The following is a 26575-nucleotide window of genomic DNA, read 5'->3' as shown; positions in this document are numbered from 1 at the left end:
CTTGTGATGCTGCAGAGATATCCATCATTCCGGCCACGGCCTGCGGGAAGGCTTTCTGGAGGCAGGGATGTCAGGCTAACCCTTTCAGGGATGCAGAGGATTTTAACAGGAGGCCGGAAAGAGGAGAAAACTCCAGGCAGGGAGGACACTGGGTCAACGAAGGCACGGAGACATAAGAAGAACCACCATTTATGGAATGGCTGTTACGTAGGAGGCGTGGGGCTAGGTGTTTCACACCATGATTTTGTTTAACAAGAATAAAATAATGACGATGACGGCTGCCCTATGAGGTGCAATGTGGCTAAGTGACTTCCCAGGTTCTCAAAGCATTGCCCCGGGATTCAGCCCTGGCTCTGGATGTTTCTGAGCCCATGTTCTGCTGCTTTCTGTGCTGTGGGAAGAAATACACTCTAACCAAAGCTTTAGCCTGCTGCACGGAGGGGAGGTGGTGTAGGGACTGAGGCCGAGAGGCATTCAAACCACTGAGGACTTTCGAACCTTGGTGCTTCCTTACTTGGTTCAAATTCCATTAAGATGGCAGGAGCAATACCGCATTCACAAAAGGACCTCTGTAAACTCTGCATTGTGCACACACATCTCTCTCTCTCTCTTTCTCTTTTAATATCGTAGGAAAATCATATTTATTTAAAGTAATGGGGGCTAATTAGTAAAATCATTTTTTCTAAAAGTAGTCTTATTTATACACAATGGCCCAAAGCAGGCTGAGAAGGTTGGAGGCAGAGGTGGCCTATACTTAGCACAGCTGCCCAGGAATGGGCCTTCTAGAGTGTGCTAGCCTGAGGAAATTCTCCTTTCTCCATTGCTGTCAATGCCTCCAATTCTGGCTTACACTGTGGGTTTGAGTTTGAGGGGGGGCCTCAAACTCCTGCAAATGTCATCTGCCTTCCCTTTACCCCAAGCACCCCACTCCATCCAGAGCTGGCAGGGGAGGAACTCTCTAGAAGCCTCCGCTGCACCTGACTTTACTCTGCTAGCCAGGGTCAAGGCTCCCCAGGAGACACATAGAAGTTGTGTCAGAGACCAGGAGCTCCTTGTGTTGCATCAGCTCCATAACTCCTGGGAGGGGCTTAAGTCTTCTTCAACACCTAATGCCACGAGTCTCTTTAGCACCCCAGGCTGGATAGTCCCAGCCTCCTCCCCAGAGTGGGTGGAACACTAGCCCAGAAGGGCACGCTCGGAATGACAGATATCCCTGGATACAGAGTCCAGATTAACCCTGCATCCCCAGGAGTGCCCAATAGGTAGCCACGTTACAAGGCACACAAAGATCTGCAAACACACACACACACACACACACACACACACACACATGCCCTCCCTCTCACTCACACACACACACAGGTTCTCTACTGTCTTTGGTCCCCCCAGGACAGCCGTGTACGTCCACCAGCCTTTTCCTTCCAAAGATCTCCAAACCACTTCATGTGCACGGAAGGAGGGAGAGCTGCCTCTCAGATGTGGAAGCTACTGGGTGGCAGAGAGCCTCGTGAGCCCCCCAAAGGCCAGGCTACGCAGACCCTTGTACTCTCAGCTTGGGGTATCTGAGACATAATGGAGCTCTCTCCAGGGCCTCCAGGCCTTCTCACTGCCAGCAGAGCTCCTCCCCTCTGCCCGTGCGCACACACAGCTATAGGGCTGGCTCCTTTCTCAACAAAAGTTCATCCTTCTCCAATTGGTAGCGTGGAGCCAGGCCAATCCCCCTCCTTCCCCAGAATGCTCCTGGGTTTGCAGAGGCCTCCAGCGAACCACAGACCTCCCTGCCCTGCCCTTCTGGTGCAGAGGGTGGGAGGACAATCCTGGGGGTGAACCCCCTCCTGCCCAATACCCACACTCTGACCCACAAACCACAGGCTCCCCGTGTGGAGGGGCTCCCCAGCCCCCAGGCCTCAGCCACATCTTGTAAGCTCACCACTCCTGCGGTCCAGTCTCGAAAGAAGTGTTTATGCTTCGAAAGAAAAGCAGGATTTAGGTAAAACCTAGGAGGCAGGCAAAGTGTACCCTCAGTGATGTGAATCCCATGATGGCCTATTTGTAAGGGCTTCACTCTGGACCCTGGAGCAGGGGGTGGTGCGTGGTGCAGAGGGGGTGTGAGCCCACTACACACCTCGCCAGCTCCCGCCTGTCTCCCTTTGGCTGTGAGTGGAGCACAACGCGAACCAGAGTATTTCCTCTCCTTGCCAGGGAGCCGTTGCTGTGTGTGCACTCCAGGAGGAGGCCATTACAGGGAGTTAATAGAGTTTTAAATTTGTTTTTAAGTTTTATAATGCAATTCATCAAATTCAGTATCTGAGCACAGCATTCACATACCTGGCGGCGTATGTTGTACTAGCCCCATCCTTCCCGAACCCCATTCCTCCAGAGGAGGAAAGGTTAACTCTTAAGGGTAACTGGTAGGCATAGCCACTAAGGGGCGAGAAGGGCAGCAGGGTGGGCCCTGAGCTGCATGGGTCAGTCTGGAATTGGTTTAATGGAAAGGCTGGTGACTTAGCCGAGATGCTCTGGGCACCTTTCATGAGTGGGGACCATAGAGGCTGCCCTTGGCCTTGGTCACCTTGGTGAGATGGCCATTTGGGTGCGACCATGATAGGGTGCTAGCCAGAAGCGTGTCTGTGAGGGTACCAGGTGTCAGTGAGAATGAGCAAACACCAGGATGTAGAAAGCAACTGTGCAGTCTGCCGATTAGGGACAGATGTGAGCACGATTTCTGCTATTTTTCACCCAGAAGGATTTCCTTTAAGGACGTGTTCAGCTGAACTTAGGATCATTATTGTAACTTGGGATCAGTTGCTGCTGAATTGGAAATAAGTGAGATTTATGGGACCACGGTTTTGTGAAGAACATCTCGGGTATCAGGACTTGCCGCAGATCTTCTGTTATCATGAACTGTAGTCAATCTTACCTTTTATTAAGCTTTAATAAGTGACTTCGCTTCTAGGGAAAGTTCCAGAACAGGCAGTGCCAGCAAGTGAAATCCTACTGGTCCCAGAGCAAACTACAATAAAATAGTCTCCTCCTCCCGGTGGTCCTGACAGCTGAGCCTTCATCTGGCTGAGGTCACAGAGCCCCAAGGGGAGTGCAGGGCCCCCTTGCCCAGCATGATCTGGCGGTGGGTGAACGGTGGGGGCGTAACTATTGGAGTGTGATCACCAGCTCTCCTTGGCCCAACAAAAGCCTCGAGTTGGCAATGACCTGCTTCTGAACCGTATCTATTTTTAGTTCATGGAACCCACAGGGCGGCTGCACTCTGGGGCCCCAGATGTCTGGCCCCAGGGCAGGGAGTGGCCACCAGGAAGCTTTGACTTTTAGTCACTGCCGATTGGTGGTGTTGTGCTGGTGACAAGAGGAGAGGGGCTTCAGGTTGGCTTCTGCTAAGCTCCCGACAAAGTCTACCTCCCCCTCGCTGAGTATCCAGGTGTGGACTTGAGACCTGCGCTTCTTAAAAAGAACAGATCCAAGGGGCGCCTGGGTGGCTCAGTGGGTTAAAGCCTCTGCCTTCCGCTCAGGTCATGATCCCAGGGTCCTGGGATCGAGCCCCGCATCGGGCTCTCTTGGCAGGGAGCCTGCTTCCTCCTCTCTCTCTGCCTGCCTTTCTCCCTACTTGTGATCTCTGTCTGTCAAATAAATAAATAAAATCTTAGGGGAAAAAAAAAAAAAAACAGATGCAAATAGCAAGTTCACTCCTCCTTGAAGCCACACACCCCATGAAACACCCTGCACTACTTTTCAAGTTCTAGGGGACTCTGGCCCGATGTCTGCAGCCTTCCAGATGGAGCTCCAGGCTCTGGTTCTACATAGCTTTGAACCGCCTGCTTTCAATTTCACACGGAATTAAAAACACTAAGGTGCGGTGGACCAAGAACCCTGTGTGGCCTTGGCGAGGCGGAGCAGACTCGGGACAGATGCTCAGGCCTGGGCCCAGGTGGGATGTGGGAGCTGGGGTGGGGCTGGGCTCGGCAGCCGGCAGGGGCACGGGGTGGGCCGGGATGGAGGAAGAGCATCTCGAGGTGATGGAAGTCTTTTTGCATTCAAGGGCTTGCCGCCTTCCAACTTGCTACTTATTGCATTGAAAAATATTCCACGCGATTGAAGAACTATTTTCCAAAACAAAATGCTGGTATTCATCAGGAGGCGCGGGTTGTGCAGTGTGAACAATTCACTTTCGTTAAGTACCATATGGCCGCTGGTAGGAAAACGCTAACATGTTTCAACAGTACAGCTGGGGTAGGCCTCCTTTATTCACCGTGCAGATGGCTCTAATTGACATCTCTCCTAAAACAGGTCTCCAGCATTTCTGCAGGATCATTAGAGTCATTAGTTATTAAATACCATCACTGCTTTCGGAGAGGGGGGTCTGAGCCTTGGCAACACTGCACAGGGATGGGGCTGACGGGTCCCCGTGGAGGGCTGGTGGGAAGGACGTGTGAGCGCCTCCTCAGACCAGGCCAGGGAAGGACGAAGACGCGGCTCATTCCAGAACAGCCCTTTGGAGACAACTCAGGCGACCAGAGGGCTCTGGAGCTGGGCTCCTGTCTTCCTTAGCTGTGTGACCACACAGCATCAATCCTTCAGACTCAGTGTGTTCATCCCTTAAATGGGGGTAACGACACATGCCTTCCTGCTCTGGAGGGCTGACACTATGCAGTGCGGAGCGAATGGAAAGGGCTAGAAGGACGGACATAAGTGCTATAGCAGAACTGGTTTGGATACTTATATTTGAGGTGCTGCCTGGTCTTGCTTATGTTTGGTGAGGGGTAAGCCGTGGCCTCCAAGGACTTGGCCGCACCTGAGACACAGTCCCCGACACTGCAACAAGTGTGCCTTTGTCGGATTGTGACCGGAGCCACAGGCCAGAAAGGCAGTTCAGGGGGTGGGGGGACGGTGGGGCTCACACATGCAGCTGAAGCACTGAGGCCATCACCCGCAGCCACGCCAAGACACAGGGCGCTGCCCTAGCCCAGCCACCTTGCAGACCCGGCATTCCCGGACCCATCTTGGCTTCCACGTCACACATGCCAGTAGCACCGCGTTGCCAATCATGCCGCCTTTGCGGGAAAGAAAGGAATCTAGGGAGTGTGTGTGCTCCTCAGAGTTCTTCCAAAAGTAAATACATGTATCCAAAGGGTAATATGGATTTAGGAACAGCCTTCCCTTTGAGCTCTTTCCCCATTGATCAAGGGTTAATAGTGTGGCATTATTAGTTTAATTTCACAGTCTAATCAGTTTCCTGCTTTATTGATCGAAGGACTTGGAACAATTGTAATTTGGTGAAGCTGAAAAGTAAAATTCTCAGCTAAGGGAGTCAAGCTAGGTGGCTGTGCAGCTCGGGGGCCGTGCGAGGGACTGCCTGACCTTGTCCACGCAGCTCCCCTAATTGGGGCTACACAATCCACAGGGAACATGTCCTTCCTTCCTCTCACTGCTCAGCCACCTGGAGGGCTCAGGGTCCACATCTCACAGTGACTACTAACTAGCACCAGAAATGGGGACCGGCTTTGGGTAGAGCCCCTCCCCAGGCCATATTTGAGCTCAAATCCACCTCGAATGCCACTCTGAGCCCCGAACCAGCCCAGGGCTTTATTGTTAAACACCCTCTGTCAGCAGGGCCCCATCTGTGCGATGGAATTTTTTTTTTTTTGTCACTTTTTCAAATCAGAATAGAAACAATTTTTAGTCTATAATTATCATTTCTTTTCTCAACAGACAAATGTTTCCTTTTAAATTGTAGGGCGGAAAAAGCAAAGAACAACATTTTAAACCAAAAAGAAAGACTAAAATTAATTTCCTCTTTACAGAAAAATAAAATACAACAGCTCTAAGAAGCCAGGTTTTTTTCTTTTCTCAAAAGAGCAACAAATGCAACAGCATATTCCTTGCCACCACTAATGCCCATTGTTGGGAGGCAAGGCCTTGAGGGGTAAGGGTGATGCAGTTTGCAGGCCTGTCTCCGGAGTCAGGCCTTGTACTCTGATCTCCTGCAAGAGGCTGGGCTCCTGATATCTGAGCTCACTTGGGACAGATGATCCGAAACCCTCCTTTCAGGAAGTGAGCTCCCAGTGGAGGGTCCGAGGAGCCAAGATCAAAGCTTGGGATCTACCAGTTGACTCAGTTTCCGCATCTCTAAGATAGCTGTGCTGCTCATCTCACAAGGCTGTTGGGAGGATTCTCTGGGCTCTGCGACTCTAAAGCATCAAATAAAGCCTGCGTTTTCACCCGGGAGGCAAGACTAACAGACTGACTGTTAAGAAAGTCCTGCTCCAATATTTTCTTGGCTGGTAAGCTGCTCTGCCCACCGTGGAAAAGGTGTCCCTCCCCAACCTGGCTCTCGTGCTCCACCGGCATGCGGCAGGAGAGCCACGGCCGGGCGTGTCTTTACCCAGAGGACTCTAAGTGCCAGGCCCCGGGCCCAGCAGTTCCGGTGCCCAGAGCCGGCAGGCCCGAGCTGGCATGAGCTGAGGGGGACTCCCAAGGAGGGGCAGCACGTGCTGAGCTTGGAGGGAGGCGAGCTGGCTGCATTTACGGAGCTGAAAGCAGTTCACTGTGGCCCCAGCTGGCACAGGTGAGGAAGCAGAAAGGAGTGTCCCAGCCCCCGTGGTCCAGGTTAAGGAGTCTGGTTTCGAACTGACCAGCTAATGACAGGGCTGCTCCACGGTCCTGGAAGAGGCTCTGTCTCCACTGCTACCCTTGGCCTCCTCCACAGGGAAGGGGGCGTGCCACGGTCACAAAGGCGCCACCATCACCCAGGGCTGTGCTGGTAAATGTTTGCGGGGGAGGGGGGGGGCGTGGGGGGACAGACAAAGCAAACAGAACCGCAAGACCCTGATTTATAGCATTTGCCTGTCTCTGTTGTACAAACGCTCCCAGCTCGAGTTTGAGCTCCCAACGGGAAGGCAGTGACCACAGAGCTGGGAAGGGATGTCAGCAATGGGCCTCCTGGGAGCCACCGAGTCAGGCCAGCTGACCACACTCACAGAACCTGGGAATGGGGTTGGAGCGGCGGTCGGGGGGCTTCATGAATTCATGAAGAGGCTGCCCTGAAGCGGTGGCTGCTGCCCCATGGCCGGGAAGGCCCACGGCAGCCCAGCCGCAGGGAGCAGAGCTGCCCACTGTGTCCCCACCCTCCCCCGATCCGCCAGATCATGTCCAAGCACCTCTCTTCGCATTCAAGGCTTTTTATGCAGGGTGCCACCTCTTGCTGTCCCCAGGCCCTTCTCATGCTGTCCCTGTGCAGCCTGCTGTGCAAGCCTTACTGTCTCCCTGGGTCCCATCCCACTTCCAGGCCAAGAGCAGAGCCTAGGAGTTTCCCTCTGCCTGTGACACCTTCCCTCCTGCCTTCCCCAGTCAAACCCTTCCCAACGCACCACCACCGTACGAAGCTTTCTCTGAAAGCCCACTGCTGGGAAAGAAGTTCACAGCGCCCACGGGGACACCCCGCTTGCCGCACACGCTGTGCCCCTTCCTGCTAGAACAAGGGCTCTGGGACCTTCTGCCCCATGAATCAACACTCCCCATGCTGGGTTCCCAATTCAAGACACTTCCTGACCCGACCGTATTTTCTGACCTTTGAGAACTTCCTCTCAAGGAAGTAGAGGGATGGCAAGTGCTAGTGTCCAACATTTGTAATTCCAAGGACAAAATGACCAGGGGCCAAGGGTCTCAGTGGCTCAGTTGTCATGGCCAGGCAAGGCTGGAGAGTTGGCTGGGTGACACTGGGAGGGAGACAGGAGGCTGCCTCAGCCACAGTGAGACTCTCCTGCTAGACAGGCAGGGCCTGTGGCAGAGACATAGGATCCCTATAATGACCCCAAGCAGGTGGAAAAAGGCAAGTGTCTATCCTGTGCACCTGATAGCTTTCTAAAAATAGCGGGTGGGCCCTGGCCCCACAGGCTTCCCTATGGCAGGAGGCAGGCGCTGGAGCTGTTGGGTCACTAAGTTTTGGAGGAGTGAGGCCCATCACAGCTGGTTTTGGACCGTACCCTTCCTGGATGGGGCTGAAGTGGGGCCACAGCCGGATGTGCAAGCTAAGGACTGGCCTGCATCGCCTCCTGTTTAGCTCTGCCCCACCACCTTGGGCTAGGCACTGTTCCTTGTCTGTTGTCACATGGGAGGGGAAGGGAGACAGGGAGCAGCAGATGCCAGCAGGCTCTGGGCACCGGTTCTTCTTGGCCAAGGGGACCTGGGTACACAGACATTCTCCGCAAACCAAGGCACTGACAGCACCGAACAGAAATGTCATGATCTGATGCCACGTGGCGTAGGAGGAAGCAAGAAAAGAAAGGAATTCTCCGGGCTGAGCCCCAGAAGTCGTCTCTGCCCTCCTGTGGGGCCAGGCTCAGGGACAAGCAGTGGGCAGGGGACAAAGGGAGAGTTCTTCTCTTTCAGGGGCAGGCTGGGGCTTCTCCAGCTTGCAGAGAGCCAGCTTCCTCTGGTTTCCTCCTCCTTCCTCCATGTCTAGACGGGTACACTAAGCTCCCAGCACCCTTCAGGGGTGCATTGGGCCTCTCGTCCCCAGGACCGGACCTGGGGCTGCACCTAGGTGCTCTGCTGACTCAGGGAAATGTTCTGGAAACAAATCCCTCTCGTTACAAGTTATAGTATGTATTTTTATGGGCCAGAATGTCAGCAGATTTGGGCGATCACTGTCACCCAGCTGAGAACCAAAGTCCGGGAGGGTTTGAATAAAAAAAAATTATAGGGAGCAAATACTTTCAAATAAGACGCCTAGCAAACATAAATGGGCCTCCTCTCCAATCCCCCAACACACACGCACTTGGAAAGGCTTTTCCAATTCTTTTGCTGAGAGGCAGGGAGACTGGGAGGCTTTTGTTTTCCTGGAACATTTTCAGACCAATTGTGCTCCTCTCTCCTCTCTGTCCCCGCGGAAACTCCGACTTTTAAACACAGTGTCTGTATTCCTGGGTCTTGGGAGGGACGTATAGCATTGTTTCCTCTGGCAAAGCTGGTGTGGTGGGCAGAGATGAGGAGCAGACAGAACCAGAGAGATCCCCGACCCCGTCCGGCCCGGCCCGGCCCCCAGCCCCTCCCCACGCAGAAGACCACGAAGGAAGGAACGGCCAGGCTGCCCGGTCCCCCTAGCTCGCCCGCATTGCCCTGGCTGGGATCGTGTTGCAGAAATGTGATGCCTGCCCACCCTCCACCCGCCCTTCCCTGCCTGCCAGCCATGCGGCCACCCTGGCCTGAGGGTGTGCGGAAGCCACCCACCCGTTCACTGCGAACATCCAAACATCCATCAGTGTGACTGCAGCTGCCGCCCGGCGTCCCCCCTCGGCACCTCTTACGAGTCCCCAGGGGATGCAGCCGCTCCAGGCTCTCCTCCGACCCTCTGAGCACAAGCTTCTGCACAGGGCCCAGGCCCGCCCAGCTGGCGCCCGTGCCCCGGCCGCGTCTTCTGCTCTCCGGGCCAGCTCTGGTTTTGGTGGAGCGCAAGAGATGCAGCCGAGGAGCCAGCGCATGCCGGGGCGGGCTCGGCCACTCCCTTGCGGGGCCTGGAGCAAGTCCCCTCACCTCGCTGGCGCTGGCTCCCCGCTCCGGGAAATGGGAATATTGGAGTCTGTGCTACCTTGCTCCTGCGGTGTCGTAGGGGAGAGAGAGAAACCCCAGATGGAGAAGGAATTCGGAAGAGTCAAGCAAGCCATTCAGAAAGTTCTATGACGGAGCCCGGCTGGAGGCATCTAGGCCGGGCCCCAAAGAGGCACAAGCCTTCCTCCATGAATCGTCTCTTTACGAGATAAACACTTACTTCAAGATTCCTGTTCCCTCTTTGCTAGCAGGAATTGTAGGATCATTGCCAAGTCCAAGCCGTACAAACAGCTAACAATCACTTGGATGAGAAGCCTGTTGAAAGGAGCCTTTGCTGGGGACAAGGTCGGCCGGCGGCTTGGCCTATAAATCAGGGCTCCCTCCTCATCTTATTGGCTCTCACAAGGAGATGAGTTCGTCCCAACCTGGACGTTTCCCGGCTCCCGCTGCCCTCAGCTGCACACAGTAGGGATTCAGACAATGCTTGCTGAACCGAGCGACTGCAGCAGCGGCTGGTAGCGCAAAGGGGCCAAGCCCTGTCTGCTCAAATTGGAGACTCTGTCCATAAAGCCGAGGCAGGGAGACAAATCCGGATCTGACAGCACTTGAGGCTGGAGCAGGGGCCGCAGTTGGCCCTGCCAGCCGTAGCTAAAAGGGATTGCAGGGGTGGGGGGTGCTGAGCAAGGTTAGAATTAACATACTTACTGTATTATGTTGCAGCAGTGATAAGACGAAAATTTTAGGAATTTCTTAATGAGACTCCTGCATTCACTGGTTTCCTTATCAGCCCCGGCAAGAACCATAGTTTAGCATTTATGTCCTTTGCTTTAGAATGGAAGAAGGATCATAAGAGGAATTCGAAAACTCACTGTGAGAGACTACGTCTGCACCCTTTTTGCTCTCCTCACACGGAACGCGGGTCCTCTGCCCCCGGCCTGCCCCAGACACGCTGTGCCATTACTCACTGGCATCCAGGTGCCAAGCTTTCCCGGTCCAGACTTTGCTGAGCAAAATGCAAATTGGGGCTGTGAAAGGAATCTCTGGGAGTTAGAATGCCTCCGCCCTCTCCTCCCATCTGAGGCTCTGGAACACCACCCCCCACCCCCCGCCAAGTGTCCCTAACCAGCTCTGAGAGGCAGGTGTGCAGCCTCCAACAGTCAGTTCCACAAAGACCGCTCTCACATCTGCCCACAGGGGCAGTTTTCTGCGGACTGTGACCAGGGCAAGCAATGACAAGCTCGGACCCCTACAACGTATGCAGGGCGGAGTTTACTCTGCAAACTCTGTGGGGGTAAGGGGCCTGCCACGCCCCCATTTTATAGGTCTGGAGCCTGGCCCCTAGGGTGGGTGACATGACCCCATCTAGAGAGAGCTGACCCTGGAGTCAGGAATAAAATAGACAGTCTGGACCCAGGGCTGGGGTTGGAGGAGATCAAGCCCCCTCCCCAGGGCTTGGGTCATGGGCATCTCGTCTCAGAATGCAAGACCTTGAGTCCCTTTTGGGGCAACCAGCCCACTCTATGGGAAGAGAACCTGAAAGGCCCGCCTCTTCTTCCCATCCCACTTGGATGACTACTGAACCTTGAAAAAAAAGTATTTTTTTTTCCTGATCAGATTTCAAACAGCAAAAGGTTTTCAGTCTGCCCTGAAATAAAGAAGAGCTACCTTTCCTTTATCCCAAACACCAGTCCAGAAGCTATCAAACAGAGCCTTCGAACAAGCCAACCAGAGGGCCTCACCGTGCAGAAGCTCCCTGTTCACACCAAAGCCTCAGTGTCCTTGTTGGCGGCCTATACCTGCTTCCTTTGCACACAAGTAGGCCTATAGGAGGGGAGGGGGTGCTGTTGCTTCAGGCAACACACTGGCCACAGCAAGCTGAATGAATGAGGATGAGAAAAGATGCAGAAAGACTGGGAAAAGCAGGGCAAGCAAGCCTCACCAAGCAGGGCAAGTTTCGGTGGTTTAGGGTCAAACATCCAGACTACCTCCATAGGACCCCTGGGGCATCAAGGCCCCGCTGCATAGGAAAGGATGCTCTCGAGGCTGCAGACTGGTTAAGAGTGAGGGCTTTGGACTTCCACGGAGCCTTGTGTCCTGGCTCTGACATGTATCATTTGCGTGTCCTTGAGCAATTGGCCTGAACTCTTTGAACCTCGGTTTTCTCCTAGGAGACACGGATACAAGTGATCCCCACTTTTTGCTGTGGGAGTGAGGCTGTTTGGAAAGTAGACAGTCCTGGGGTCATTCTGAGAGCGTCCCCTGGATGGGCACTGCTGCAGAAGAGGGGTGTGGGGGTGACGGTCCCTTCAGGAGCCTTTACCCAACATGGTTAAAATAAAAGAAAGTTAGGGCCTTACCGGGGGGGCAAAAGCGACAGAGAGAAGACGACCCAGAGGAGAAGCTAGAGGAATTGTGGGTGGGAATGAAAACAGGTGCAGCCACCCCATCACCTACAGGACACTGCTGGGTACCAAGCACTGATTAAGATATTTGATATAATTAATCTAATTCCATCCTCCCAACTTAGTTGTAGTTATTATAAAACTCCATTTTACAGGTAAAGAATCTGACACAGGAATGAAGACACTTTCCTAGGGTTACATAGCTTACAAGTGGGATTCAAATACAGAATTATCTGAGTCCAAAGATAGTTTCTTTCTTTCTTCTTGAGAGAGAGAGAGAGGTGGGGGAGGGCCTGAGGGAGAGGGAGAGAGAGCGAATCTTAAGCAGACTCCACGCTCAGTGTGGAGCCCGATGTGGGGCTCGATCTCAACACTGAGATCATGACCTGAGCCGAAATCAAGAGTCAGATGTCTAACCACCTGAGCCACCCAGGAGCCCCAAAGACAGTTTCTTAATCCCTACAGTAGGCAGGGGGGGCAGTGAGGGAGGGGCTTCCCAGAAAGTCCACAGGAAGGAGATGGAGCCTGAGTAGGCAAGGAGCTCCCCACCCACGGTGGCCCATTCGGCTGTCATGCCAGTGAACAGGCTGTAAGGGCAGGCGCACCTGCAGCTTCAGTGAGCCAAAGAGAAGGCCCTTGAGCCTGAACCCCTCATGAAGTCCAAGCATCAGCCTGCCAGTGGTTTGTGATATGGTCGAGCGGGGAGCTTCCAGCCTATAAACATCGCCTGGAAGGGGTCTCCTACACAGCAGGCAGTGCCCAGACTGGAGGCCTTGGGCCCAGAGCCTTCTCCAGGGGTTCTTCTGGATCGGGAGAAGGAGAGTCTTCTGGGGGAGCCCCTTGCATCACCCCCTCTCACATTACCTCCCACATACACCCCAGCCCCAGGCTCTGAGCCTCAGATGGCCGGCAGAGAAGAGGGACAGAGGACACAGAACTACACCATCATAATCCCTCTTAATTCTCATTGTCTGGATTGTGAGCCCAGCAGTCAAAGATACCTGCAAAGAAAACCCCAGAGTGAGGGAGAGGGTCTTTGTAAAATGTGGGCAGTAATCAGAATTTGTATCCAGAGAAAAATGACAATTGTTAAAACCCTATATGCAACCTGAACTCTGGTTTATGATAATGTAACATTTCTAGCAGTAATATTCGGGGAGGAAAGAGATGAAAATGAACTGAACTTTATTCAGGGATCTCATTACTATGAGTATGGTTCCCTTTGCTAAAATACAGAAATATCTATAATGAGGATTTGTGTTGTCCTAAGGAAAAATATATGAAAAAGTAGCCTTAAAGCATGGGAAGACTTTCATGTGCTATGATGCAGAAATTTGTCTCCCCCTGAGGAGCGGGGGTATGTACATAGTTCACTGAAAGAAAAGACTTGTGTAATTACTCACTGGCATCGACCCTTCCCAGCGAGTTCTGGTGGTCTCACGGTCTAGGGACCCAGGGAATAGGAGTCATGGCAGTGGCCTGGCCTTGACCTCCAGCACGGGGTGGGAAATCCCAGTGAGTCTACTCCTTGGATTCTGATACAAGCAAACAAGGCAGGCCTTGTTCTCTCTCTTGCCCACCGCCCAGCCCAGCTGTAAGTCTTTGTTTTTTAAGTAGTCAATGAATCACAGAAGGCCCGCCCGAAAGGCTCCTGAAAGACTCCTACAGGCTCCTCTCCCTCCAGCCCTCCCATTGCACAGATTAGGAAACTGAGATCCTGGGAGGTACAGGCACTTGCTCTGGGTCCCATGGAACAGCAGACGCCAAGCCTGAGAAAATTAATCATGCTCACCCCCATAGAGGACCCCATCTCTAGGGGGATCTGGCTCTGCTTGGGCTGGAGTCTGTTTGACCTGGAGTGGCCACTCTTCCACGAGACGGGGAAGACTTCCATCCCATCCTGCTCTCCCCGAGTCTCCCTTACTCGGCTTGTCTCTGGGGCACACAATACTCAAAGGTGGTTTAAGCTGACACCCACCCTGCTGACAGCCCTCAGGCAGGGTGACACCCCAGTCCTGGGCTGGAGCCCAGTCCTGCCGCAGGGCTGGCCTGGCTGGCACATTCTAGCTCAATTAGCAGGTGAGGATGTCCCAGAGGAAGAAGAGGTGGGGAGGAAGAGGGCAGGGGGCCAGGAGCCCTGGGAAACCCAAAGCCTGAGGTGGTGATGGCTAAAGCTTGCTACAAAGTGTCGAGTATGGAAGGCGGGGGAGTGGCCAGATCAGGTTGACAGCAAGGGAGGAGCAGGGCACAGGGTCAGCTGACCCAGGGAGCTCAGTCCCCACCTGGCGGCTACAGCTTCCTACAGAGCCTCTGGACGCACTCAGCCTCTGGCTGCCAGAGCGTCTCTAAACAGCCCTGGGCCTGGAAAGTGCATCTCAGGGCACAGTGTGCAGGACTTCCAGAAACGAGCTCCTTCTCAGCTGCCTGGCCCTCGCTGGCCTCACAGAGCCGGCCCCTTCTCTGCTCCCAGGGAGCCACTAATAAAAAGAAAGCATTGATTGTTCAAATGGGATAGGTCCCTTTGGCTGCTTCCCGAGCTGGTCTGAGAGTTGGGACTTCATTCATCATCCAGAGTCACTCTTTCTAGGGGGACAGTCACTGGATTCATGATGGGGGGCAAGAGAAGGGAGGGGATTTGATTCCCCATCCTGGTGGCCTCGATGGTCACCGCTCCCCAGAGATGACCGACATTTTACTCACGAGTCAAATGGGTGGACCCCCAATTTTTTAAAATCTTTCTTTGTAGGTAAGAAAAAGATGTCATAGTGAACCCTCCCTGAACATTTTATGCAAATCTTAAAGGGGCAGGGTGATATGGGCTAAGGTGTCAGAGGGCACCTCCCATGTCTCCTCTATGGTAGATACCCCAGGGCCCAGAGGAAGGGAGCTGCTGGCCTGAAGAAGGAAGCTTCACTATTGAACAGGATGTTCTCGAAAGCTAGCGGTGTGTCGGCGACGTAAGCCCCCAGCTCACGGAGCCTGTCTGCTTCCAGGTAATAATTCCTGACAACAGTGGTAACAGTATTTACTCTAAATCCTACTTCTATCCAACCCTTTCCTCGGTATTTCTTATGAACCACGTACTATCTCATTTGCTTCTCACAGGTGCCCTCTGAGATAAGTATTCTTACCATGCCCATTTTATAGATGAGAAAACTGAGCCACTAGAGGTGGACAATGACTTGTCCCTATAGTAGCTGATGGGAAGAGAAACACCTACTTCCCTCTCACATGCTATTAACCTCGCAAGGCTCAAAGAGCAGAAAGCCAGGTGTATTTGAGGCAAGAAGATGGTACACTAACGTACTTTCCTATGGCTGGGAGCTGGTGAGCAGAGCTCAGCCCAGGGAACAGGGCCCCTCGAGCCGCTGTCCAGCCTCATAGTATGGACGGAGAGGCAGAGAGGAATCCCATCAGGAGAGAAGCAGAAACCATGAAAGCCTGGTATCCCTCTGTGTCTGCACGTTAGAAAGATGAAAGGAGAATTTGAAAGGCTGATCATTTCAAATTTTATACTAATTGGGTTCTTTTAAAAAAATTTCTGTCCAGTTGCTTTTATTTCTAAGTTTTAAGAGAAAAGTTCACAGAAGGCAGGTCCCTGGGCCGGAAAAGAGAGAGAGGCTAAAAAATGCTACCACTTGGCCTTGCCCTTGGACCCGGGGGGTGTGAGAAGCTTGTCTGGCATATTATCTTCCCTGCAGACCCTGTGGTCTCAGCTCCACGAGGCAGCTGGGAAGGGGCCAGCTCAGTGCTCTCTGCAGAGGCACGCTAGTCATCGGCCTGCCCCAGTCCACTCTGCCTCCCCTTACCCGAAGCCCCTCCGTTCACTGTCCTCAGAGCCAGGTTGGGGAGACTTAGGTCCGTGCCCAGGGCACTGCTACCCCACACCAGACCAGACCATAGGGGCTTTGAAGCAGGGGTTCTGTGCTCTGATTCCTCCTTGGCCTCCCCAGGTCCCAGACCAAGCCCAGACTGGGGTCCTGGTGGGTTTGCTGATTGGCCAACTGAACTGGGGTCCTACTTCCCAGACCCGTGCTGGTGAGCTGCTCGAATTCCAAAAAGACTGCCAGGAAGTCGGCTGTTTGGGATTCAGATTGTACGTCCCTGTAGAGACAAAGCCATCTGTGGTCATGGGTCTGTGTGGCTAGACCACAGAGACCAATTTCATAATCTAGCTTGCTGTGTCATGCCACAAAAACCCAAATTATGAGCATTACCCCTGGAAGGTCTGCAAAGTGGGTGGGAGGAGGGGGAGAGGGAAAGGATCTCCTGTCTCTTGGGCTTGGAACTGAGTTTGGCCAGTTTAGCATTTGCATGCTGTGTGTGTGCACGTGTGCGTGTGTATGTGTGAATCAAGAGGGGGTTATTTTATTTTTTTTTAAAGATTAAAAAAAAAGATTTTATTTATTTTATTTAATTTATTTTAAAAGATTTTATTTACTTTTATTTGAGAGAGAGATAGCAAGAGATACCATGGGGGCTGGAACTCCTTAGGCTGAGTCTTTGTCCCAAGTGAATGCTCAGGCCCTCGAGGGGAGACGGGATGGCCAGGCACTGTGCAAGGACCTCCCCTCGACCCCCCTGCAGAGGTGTGGTTTTGCTGGGGAGCTGTCAGTGAACTTGCTCTCACACACTATCGTGAACAGTTCTTTTTCTTCTGCGGGCTGGGCATGATGCTGGCCACATTCAGACACGGAACACAGCATTCTTGCCTTTAAGGGGGGGACGCTCATGGTTTTTTATAACGTGGATAGAGTTACACAGAAGAACACAGGGAGCTGTGGGAGAAGGGATGGAGGCCCCAAGGCCTGCAGGCTCAGCTGGAACAGGTTTCTGGGGGACATGGTGCCAGAATCGTCTTCAAAGCAGGCCAACCAGGTGAAGAAGAGAGGAAGGGCCTTCTATACAAAGAGACTGTCTTAGTAATGGAAACAGAGTCAGGAAGCTGTATGGATTGTTCAGGGATTAAAAGAAGCTTGGGGGTAAGTGGAGTCAAACAGGTGAGAGGGGCGTGGTGGCGATGGGGAAGGAGGCAGAGGCCAAGACATGGCTCTGAACACTAGCCAGGTCCTGGAGCCTCGGGGGTCTTGCACGGGGTCCTGTCAGGAATAACCCAGGGCCCAGGGCAGGGCAGGGATGGCGGGGATGGGGAGGAGGACATGTGGGAGGCAGTTTTGATGAGACCTGGCATTGACTGGCTACTGAGGGCATTAACAAGGGCCTTCAGTGTGCTGGGCTGGCGACGGGGTGGATGGAAAGAGAGGCATCTGGGAAGAACCCCAGTTTTCAGGCTGAAGACACGGAGGGGTGCTGACATTCCTCGGGACTGGGACCATGAGCAGAGGCACCAGTTCAGGGACGGCTCTGATGGAAGCGGAGGAACGGGAAGGCCAGGTGGGTTCCGTCCAGGTGATGTAGGCAGGACGGACAGAGACAAACGCAGCAGGGACAGATGGAGAGAATGAAAACAAAACTCAGCCTTCTTCTGTGAGTCCAGATGTTTGGGGTATGAGAAGCAGAGCTGGCCCACGGTGACCCAGACATGGCCCCTCTTTCCAATCGCACCTCCAAGGAAACAAGCCACATCAGTGATTCACTGACTGATGACGTCCGTGCATCGTACGCGTCAAGATCCAGCCTCCATGGCCAAGTCACTTCTTCCCCAATTCAGCAGACGGTGGTCCCAGGAATTCTGCCACTGGCTGTCCTTGGACCCCTGCTGTCAGCCCTCACTGAGGAAGCTGAGTGGGCACTTGTCAGGATGAGAAAGATGGAAGGAATGTACTGGGGTGTCTAAAACAATTTCCAGGGAAAACCATCTGCCCAGCTTCCTGCGAGGACGCGGCTGCCCAACCCCCACGCTCCTCTCCCAGAGGCCACTTAAGGATGCTCTGACCTGGGGTACCACGGCTCCATGGCCCCTCCACTTATCCTCCTCTGCCCAGGTCTCCAAAGGAGCTTAGAGGGGTCCAAGAACAGGAGAAGTGGGAAGCCTGATGCAAAGCTCCTCAGATGAAAACCCGGCAATTGCATTTCATGCTCCTCGGAGGCTCCCCAGCCCCACTTGCTGGCAGCGTAATTACAGATGCCTCCCTCCTTACAAACCCTTCCTACGCACCGCATAAAGGAATACAATTTCTGGCTGTCCAAATTACAAGAGACCATAATGCACAAAAGCAATAAACACAGGTTCTAACAGCAATCAGATACCACTTATCGTAAACAATGGTTTTTGTGATTTATTGCGTTTGAAGCAGGTTCAGCATTACTCCTTAGAAGATCTGGTTATTCTTGTTTTCAAGCAGAGTTGCCTGCAGCCGGCTGACGTCAGAAAAAATTGCTCGAGCGCAGCAGATTTTAAAAATAGGGCCAATGTGGTGTTAAAATAATAATAATGGGAAAATTGGGGTGGCTGTAGGCTGATGTGAAGTCTAAAGACAGAGCCATCGCGGGGTTGAAGGCTCGCCTGCCGAAGTTCATGTATCTTCAGTGGGTCCTGCTTGAGGCTCGTCCTCGCTTCCCAAGGCCCAGCATTTCCGATCCCTCCCACTGTCCTCCTGTCCCCTAAGTGACGTGGGAGGGAGGAGGAGACTAGGAGCCAGAGTGGGCCAAGTGACAGTCCGGATTAACACATCAAAGCTGTTCAGCTTCCCGGCTCAGGCCTCAGTTAGCTCTGACAGTTAGATGCTGGGGGGTACAGAAATGTCACGTTCACACAGGGCATTTGGGCCAAGGAGTCTGCGATGATTACCCAAAAGGAAACCGGCCCTGTTTTGGAAGAATCAGTCTCTCTCTTCTCTTGGACCCTACCCTGTCCACTCGGCCGGGAAGGTGTTATGGATACTGTCATGAACAGAGGCTGGCAGTGGGGGGTGGGCTGAGACAGCAAGGAGAATGCCCACCCAGCCCGGAGCAAGGGTTTTCCATGAGGGTTCAGAGACATGCTAGGATCCCATGTGGGGATTTCAGGGGCTCCCGGAGGAGGTCACCCCAATTCAACCAGGGAGCTCTGCTTTTATTAATTGTCTCTAATGGGTTTCTATACCATTGTTAGCCAAAAACAAAGCAAAACAAAAAAATTGGATTAGAGAACTAATGCCCAAATAGGGGCCAGTGTGTTCTTCCTCTTTGATCTTTCTCCCTCTCTCTTCAAATCCACCATTTTTCTGTGATTTTAAAGCACACGCAATGGGAAGAAGGCACTCTTGGATAGTGGGACAGCGAGGACCCCGGAGAAGAAGCTGGCTCCCAGGAGGGCAGGGGCACTGCCCTCTGCCCTCAGGGGACCATCAGATGTGGGGCCCTACCCCAAGGATAAGTGACGGTGGGCTGCACCACAGCAGCTTGGCCATACCCCGTGGCCTGTGCACTGGGACTTGGTTTTGAGGGAATCTGAGTGACCAGTGTGCGTTGGGGACACTGCCTCCCAGGAAGCAGAGTCCCAACCGTACAAACAGAAAAGTTGCCTGAGTGGGCCATTGGCTCCAGCATCTCTAGGAGCTGGAAAAGACCTTCTCTAACCAATGTGTAGTAACCTCGAGACTGCAGGAGTGCGTGCACGCACGCACACACACACACACACACACTCGCTCGCACATATTGGGCCCTGCCCCTTGCAGGAAGGCTGGGACCCTGCGCTGCCTGATGCTTCATTTCAGCCTGGGAGTGGGGGTGGGGGTGGGGGAGGGGTGGCGAAGATTCCTTGCCTTAACTGGGAGCAGAGAGCAGAAGAATCACTGAGCTATACAGAGCACGATAAGGAGAATGGATGTTAGTGACTAGCCCGTCCCCAGAGAATAGCCATGATCACTTATTTGAAGTAAATTCTCAGAACATCATTCACCCAGGTGGAAAAAAAATATTGATCTCTAACATTTATTGCAGACTTACATTCCAGGCACTACGGTAAACTCCTCTTGTGATTAACTTATCTAATGTGCAACACACGACTATGCCGTAGGTAGGAGAGTAACTTGCCAAGCTCACCCAGCCAGAAGATGCGAGCACAGCCCCCAAGGCTATAGGTCTCACCGTGCTCCCTGCCCATATCCAAGCACGTTCTTTCCCACTGAGAGGTTTCCGTAGTGCTTTCTGTGTGCTCTTCTGTCAAGTCTCCGTTGGCTGGGATCAATACACATATAGGAAGATAGGTGGGATGAATGTCAGTTAGGACAATGACATCAACCCTGGCCTGCTGGAGTCAGAAGTCACCAGCAGTGCCCAGACCCATCCTGTCTGCTGCTTCCCACCGCACATCTCCCTCTGGAGAGGTAAAGCTACCCCAGCCACACACCATCCAACCCTTCAAGTCAGCAGACCTTCCCTGGGGGTTGATGCCTCAGGCACCGATATCCCATTCCAAGACTGCAAATTGGACTTCCAGAAAAGAACGATATTTGCTTTTTGATAAAGACAAAAGCGGTACACTGCTCAGAGATATCCTTCACGCCGAGATAATTGTTTATACAGAACCTCGCATCTTCAAGCATCCCTGTCCTTAGGTATTTCTAATCCTTGGCCTCGAACTGTTTCTGTGCAGAGGGAGATGTGGGAAACATCAACCTCTAGGACGGCTTCCCCAGTGCATCCTACTTCCTGCACCCTCCTCCTTCACATGGGTCTCTGTTGTGCCACTGGTCAGGCGATCACGTGCTGGGTTCCGTGTTCTCCGACTGTTCATCTAGGTCTCGTTCCTTCGACGAGGCATCTCCTTCAAGGTGGAGCTGTTGTCACCGGCACCAGCATCACCTGGGGAGCTAATTTACTTTATTTAAATGCCAAACGCTGAGCCACACCCCTAGAGATTCTGCTTCTGTGGATCTGGTGTGCGGCTCAGCCGTTCATATTTTTATTTAGTGCCCTAGATGCTTCTGATGCTGGCAGTCCCAGGTTCATGTTTTGGGGAAACCTGCTAGCTTGCCTCTCCAGGACTGCATCCCTCGGGGGGCTGACCTGTGTCCCTGCACCAAGTTCCCCCGTTGACCGTCTCATCCCCAGTGGCTCAGATTGTACCCAATTTGGAGACAGGGTCTTTACAAAGGTAATTAATTATAATCAGGTCATTAAGGTAGGCCCTAGTCCAATACAACGGGTGTCCCTGTAAGAAGAGGAAATCTGAAAGCTGACGTAAAGGCGCAGGGAGAAGAAGGTCATCTCCAAGTCCAGGAGAAAGGCCTGGAACAGATCCCTCTCCCTCATGGCCCTCAGAAGGAATGGACCCTGCTGACACCTTCCTCTCTGACTTCTAGCCCCCAGAACGGTGAGAAAATCGACTTCCGTTGTTTAAGCCGCTCGTCAGAGCTACTTGGTCGGGGCAGTCCCAGCAAACTAATGCCACACCCATGGCAGATATTGTGCAAAAAAAAAAAAAAAAAATATATATATATATATATATATAAAATTATACATTATATTATAATACAAATATTTACATAGATATTTATATATGTATATATGATATTTTATATGTACATATATAATATTTTATACATGTATATGTATATATATATCCCCCCCCAAACTCATCTTTGCTAAACATTTTCGCCGCCCTGAATTCTTTGCTGGGTATTCCTTCCCCAAGGCTGCGTGTGACCTGTTGTCACCCAGACATCTGCCAGGCTCGGCTCAGCATCCTGGCGTCAGGGCCGACGAGGGCTTGGGAAGGCATCTCTCACCAGCCGCACACCTGTCGGCCCTCGGGAATGCAGCCACCGACTTTTCCGCTGGAGCTCCAGCTTCTCGTCGTTATCCCCAGCCGGGCACCAAGCTCTGCTCTCCGGGGCTAGATGCCATGGGCACGTGCCGCCCGCCTCCTCTGAGAGCATGTGACGGCCACCCCGCCTCCCAGCTCAGCCAGGCATTATCACCTGGACGGCCCTGCCAGTGAAGGCGGCCCTGGGAAGGCGGCCCCTCTCCTTCATGCCATGCCCTGGGAGGCGGGCAGGCCAGCAGCGAAGCTTGCTGGGGCTCTGTTCACGGGGACCGCCGACCCCGCCATGCCCGGGGTGACATATGAAGCTCAGGGCTCACAGCCAGGGCAGAGCTAAAATAAAGGCGGGGTGGGGGGGCTCCTAGGTCACCAGCCCCAGAACCTGCAGTAAACTCTGGCTCGTCACCCAAACTCAGCAGCCACAGTGGCCACCGGCCACACTTCTTGGTAAGGGCTCCTTCACCTTCTGGACATCTCGTGTGTTTCTCAATTCATCCCTCGCCCCAACGATGAGAAATAATCTTTTCTGCAGGCAAGATTTAAACGAGCTCTCCTGTCACCGAGCACATGGCCTCACACTGAATAAAGGGTCTTTAGAAAGCTCAGATCCACCTTCTTCTCATTTCCTTCTCTCCTTGATCTTGTTTTCTCCCTGGGGTATGGGTGTCTGTGGGGCCGGTGTGATTAACTCAGCCGGGACTATAATCTCAGGAAGGAAGGGAATGGAAATCATTTTTGGAATATAAATCAAATAGGATTTCAGTTGAAGTTATTTAAAAGAAATTAATTGACTTGTACTCGCCACAATACACTGATAAGAGTTCACTGCCAGACCCATCAGGAGTAATGAAAAAACAGTTAATAAAATTCAGCTGTCAAAAGCAGCCCGAGCAGGCTCTCCGGGGACGTCCCATAGCCCCCGGGTCGCAGGGGGTGGAGCACACCGGTTTGCGAGGGCCAAGTTCAGGCTTTGCTGCATTTTTCTCTTGTGTGGGATTACTCGAGTTTTAATACTGTAAGATTCTTAGGGCTGAGACTTTTTCCCAAGCTGCTTTGTATTTCTATATAGCACCATGCACATATTAAATCACAACCGAAGGAAGGATGCAGGCGTGATAAGAACGGTTTTGCATTCAGTAGTTTGGTTTTTCTTTTTTCTTTTTTTTTTTTTTTTCATTTGCAAGGCCTTCTAAAAAGAGAATTCTCTTTCCCCTTATTGACTGTCAATGACCTTAAGGAGGAGGGAGTGGCAATATTTAATTAAAGACATCTTCGGCTCCTCTCCCCCACTCTCCCAAATCCAGGGAGGAGAATAGGGTATGAACTTGAAAAAATCATACACGTGCAAAGAAGAGGGAAGGGAAAATTTTCATACTGCAGTCCAAATGCCAGACTCTGGACTTGGCAGCCAGCCCCAGTGCCCAGCACAGCACCCCCTGGCCCATGTGGGCATCCTTTGCCATTCTCGCCCAAGATGTCAGCCCTTGCCATACAGGGGCAGAGATGACCCTATGTCTCTAGGACGCCACCAGCGCCACCCCCCTGGACAGCAGAGCCGCTGCTTCCCTTCCCGAGCTTCTCTCTTGATTTTTCATTGTATTTTGTAGTGGCTGCCTTGGGCCAGGCAGCACTGCAGACCTGTGCGGAGTGAGCAGTAACTCATGGTTCCTTATGGAAGCCCTACAAGGTGGTGCTTTCAGTACACTGAAATGGGTCCCTCCATTCATAAGGTGAAGTCCTAACCCCAAATGCCGCAGCAGATGCCCGGTCTTAGGGTGTCCCTGGTGCTTGGCCCTGGCCACGCCCTTCCTGTGCTCAGCATCAGGCCCTGGGAGGCAGGGCCCAGACCCCCGTTGGGGAGCTGGAAGGAGGGCCTGATGGACCAGGGGACAAAGAGAGTACCTCGGGAGCAAATGTGCTGCCCTGGGTGAATTTTCCAAAGGTCAGGCCCCAGTGGGGGCCTACTGAGCTGCCTACAGAGACACACGGCAAGCTGGGTTCTTGAACAAAGAGATGGGTGAAGACACCCAAGGGCAGATGCCAAAGATCTAGACAGACAAAAAAAAAAAAGTCACCTCTTCCTAGAGGCTCTGCAAAGGCAGGAAGCTGAGACCCAGGGGATATCAGATCCCCAAAAGCAAGTTGCTGTGACCACAGTGAAGGATGTGGCACAGGAGAAGGATGTGTGTCCCACTGTTGCACTGTGTAGATGGGGGCTGGCACCCAGCCAGCTTGTGGCAGCGATAAGGCATATGTAATCCTATTATCTGGCAGGTCAGAACAGATAAACTGGTCTCTGCAACCGGCCCTTCTCCCGCACAGGTTTTTTTATTTCTTGTCTTAAATGTCCTGTTTTCCTGCCCCTCGTGTCAGAGGATCCTGACACTTGTGGTGCCCGCAGGCTCCCTGGATTGCCAGCACGTGGACACATAGCACGGACCCCCCACCCCATTCAGCCCCACACAGGATGGCGATGGGCAGCTGCAGGACATACGGTCACAACTTTGCCCCCAGCCCAGGGGCAGCCCTGTTCTGGCCTCGGGTATGGCTTTTCTGCATTTCATAAAAAAAATCTGAACAGTTTGAGTCCGGGAAGTTCTCTCACATAAACTCAGCCTCCTCCTGTCCTTGGAGAGCTCCACGAGAGACTTCTGCCCCACTTTGCAGGTGCTGGGGGTACAGGGCACACTGGGCCCAGGCACGGAAGGTGGGACTCGAGGGCGCTCTGCTTCCATCTTGCCTGCCCCTGTAGGTCCTCTGAGGAGTCAGGATGTCACAGTGTGACCACTTGGTGCTGTGATGGTGTCCAGCACTAAGGTAGACCCAGGAAAGGAGCTGGGGACCCCCGGAGGAGAGGCAGGTGTGGGGGAGCCAGACAGCCTAGCGATGTGATATTCTTTGTCTTTACTTCCCTGGTGCTCTCCCATGGCCCTGGTGAAGCCCCTTTTAATGTTCTAGTGTAATCTCAGCAGCAACAGGGAGAACGTAATGGCCCTGAATAACCATACTTGGGCCAGAGAGCAGCCGGAGTCCTTGTCCTTCACCTAGGACAAGGCCTGTGGGATAAGGGTCAGGTTGAGACTCTTCAGCACCACATGGGAGGGTCAGGAGCTGTTTGCTAAGGAAGCCAGAATTTCACGGCAAAGACAGTAGAGTGATGCATCTGCAAGACACACGTGGAGAAGGGTCAGTCAGGACAGGAGCCTTCCCATTCCTTCAAGTGCACGGAGCTAAGCAGCTTTGTTTCCCATCGAATAACCCGTTAATGAGGCCAGCTGCCCAGCCTGTTGGAAAATGAACCCCCCGGGGCCAGAAAGGGCTCCAAGTCATGCCCATCTGGAGTATGTCTGGACAACGCCTGCAACTCCTGGGGAATTTTGCATCATTTTCTTAAGAGGGAAGATGGAAGGTTTTACGAGTTCACCAGCTAAGTGCTCTGGTTGCTGTGGAGGCTGGCACGGGGCTGAGTGAAGCTGGATCCCCTCCCTGAGAGTGGCCTCCATGGTCAGGTGCCCGGCTGCATGAGGAGAGGAGTTGACCTGGTTAGCTTGGCTGGGACCTGCCTGGTGTTGGCTGTGACAGACAGAACATCCTCTTCAGAGTCCTCTGGGGCCAGGAGGGGGTTCCCAAACTGGGGCAGGTGTCCTCCTAAGCCCACCCTCCAGGGGCAGGCTGGGAAGGCGTCCATGATCAGTCCACGTCCCCATTCTCTTCCCAGCAACAAAAGGGGCGTTTACTCGCAAGTCAGTGTCTGGGAGGGCACCACCCTTGAAAATGCCCCTTCTGGTCCCCGAGAGCACCAGCTTCTGTCAACCTGCCTGCTGGAGGCTCTGGGGGGGCTTGGGGGACCTCTCCTCCTGGATGGTGGGGCTGGGGGAACAGACTGGGCTAAGGTTTTGATGGCTTGTTCAGGGGGCAGGGATGGGGCAGAACAGGGAAGATGGCACCGGAGTCAGAGTGTAGGATGTCTTGAGGGTCAGCAGACAATGCAACTGAAGCATTCACCAAAAGGGGCGGAGCGATGACATAAGTGTGGACAGAGCATGGCCAGGATAGTGGGTTCTGAAACCAGGGGTACAGTCTAAACCCTGCAGGCAAGCAGAGACCTGTAAGGAGTGGCTAAGTCAGTGCCCATTGGGGCACTGATTATACCCACCAGCATCACACCACCTGGAAGAGAGCCTCCTAGCAACATAGCCCACACCTTGGGAGAAGACCCTCTACTCCTGTGTGGTGGGAATTTGTGGGGAGGAGTCACTGGGCCCTGGGGACGCTCAGGGGCCCACCTGCCAGGACAAGGCTAGTCTCCTCTGACACCCCTCATCACGGGCTCTCCACCCTAGCTCTCCCATCAGTGCCTGGGCCTCAGTTTCCCCACTTGGAAAGAAAGTGCGGGATAGGGTAAACAACACATCTCACTGAGTGAGAACATTTCTAGAACGGTGTATAAAAGACCAGCATGACAGAAGACCAAGCATTCTAGCAGAAGGGAAGAGAGAAACTAAGGGTGTTTGTTCCCTGTGGGAAGATGAAAGGCAGAAAAACCTTCTGAAAACGGCTGCCTCTTGGGGGCAGGTCAGCAGATCAAAGCCACACAGTGCCCACCAGTGGAGGTTGGAGACGACTGCCTGGGAGATAAGACCACCCAGACCACCAGCGAAGGTTGGGGGGCCTGGGGGAGGGGCCAGGGGCTCACCTACCGGCTGGGCTATACCCCAGTAGGCCGGGAGCCTCAGGGACAGAGCTGCCTGGCCGCAGCCCCCAGCCTTGGGCCCGGAGCAGGGACACCGTTACTACAGGCTAAATCCGTGGCCAGGCCTGGCACCAGGACCAGAGGGAATCTGTGGCCTAGTCCCTTCTTTGGCCCAACTTGTGCCTGTCCCTCCTCTAGTCCCAGTTGCAATAG

At 53.2% G+C, this 26575-nt stretch overlaps 1 protein-coding gene across 6 annotated transcripts in view; it reads right to left on the bottom strand.

Annotated features, from left to right (window-relative positions):
• Positions 1-26575, bottom strand: part of KLHL29 (kelch like family member 29) — a 302879-nt gene that overhangs the window by 164939 nt on the left and 111365 nt on the right. Inside the window, exon 1 of one of the 6 annotated variants that reach the window (XM_047744563.1) lies at positions 9779-9957. The exons of 4 other annotated variants lie outside the window; for them this stretch is intronic. The gene's annotated coding sequence lies outside the window, so the exon portion shown is untranslated. Of the gene's footprint in view, positions 1-9240; positions 9568-9778; positions 9958-26575 lie in introns of those variants that run through there. One more of the 6 variants, XM_047744567.1, reaches the window with a different exon arrangement.

Source organism: Lutra lutra, chromosome 9 (assembly GCF_902655055.1).
Source record: "Lutra lutra chromosome 9, mLutLut1.2, whole genome shotgun sequence".
NCBI lineage: Eukaryota > Metazoa > Chordata > Mammalia > Carnivora > Mustelidae > Lutra > Lutra lutra.
This window is presented reverse-complemented; position numbering and strand designations above follow the sequence as displayed.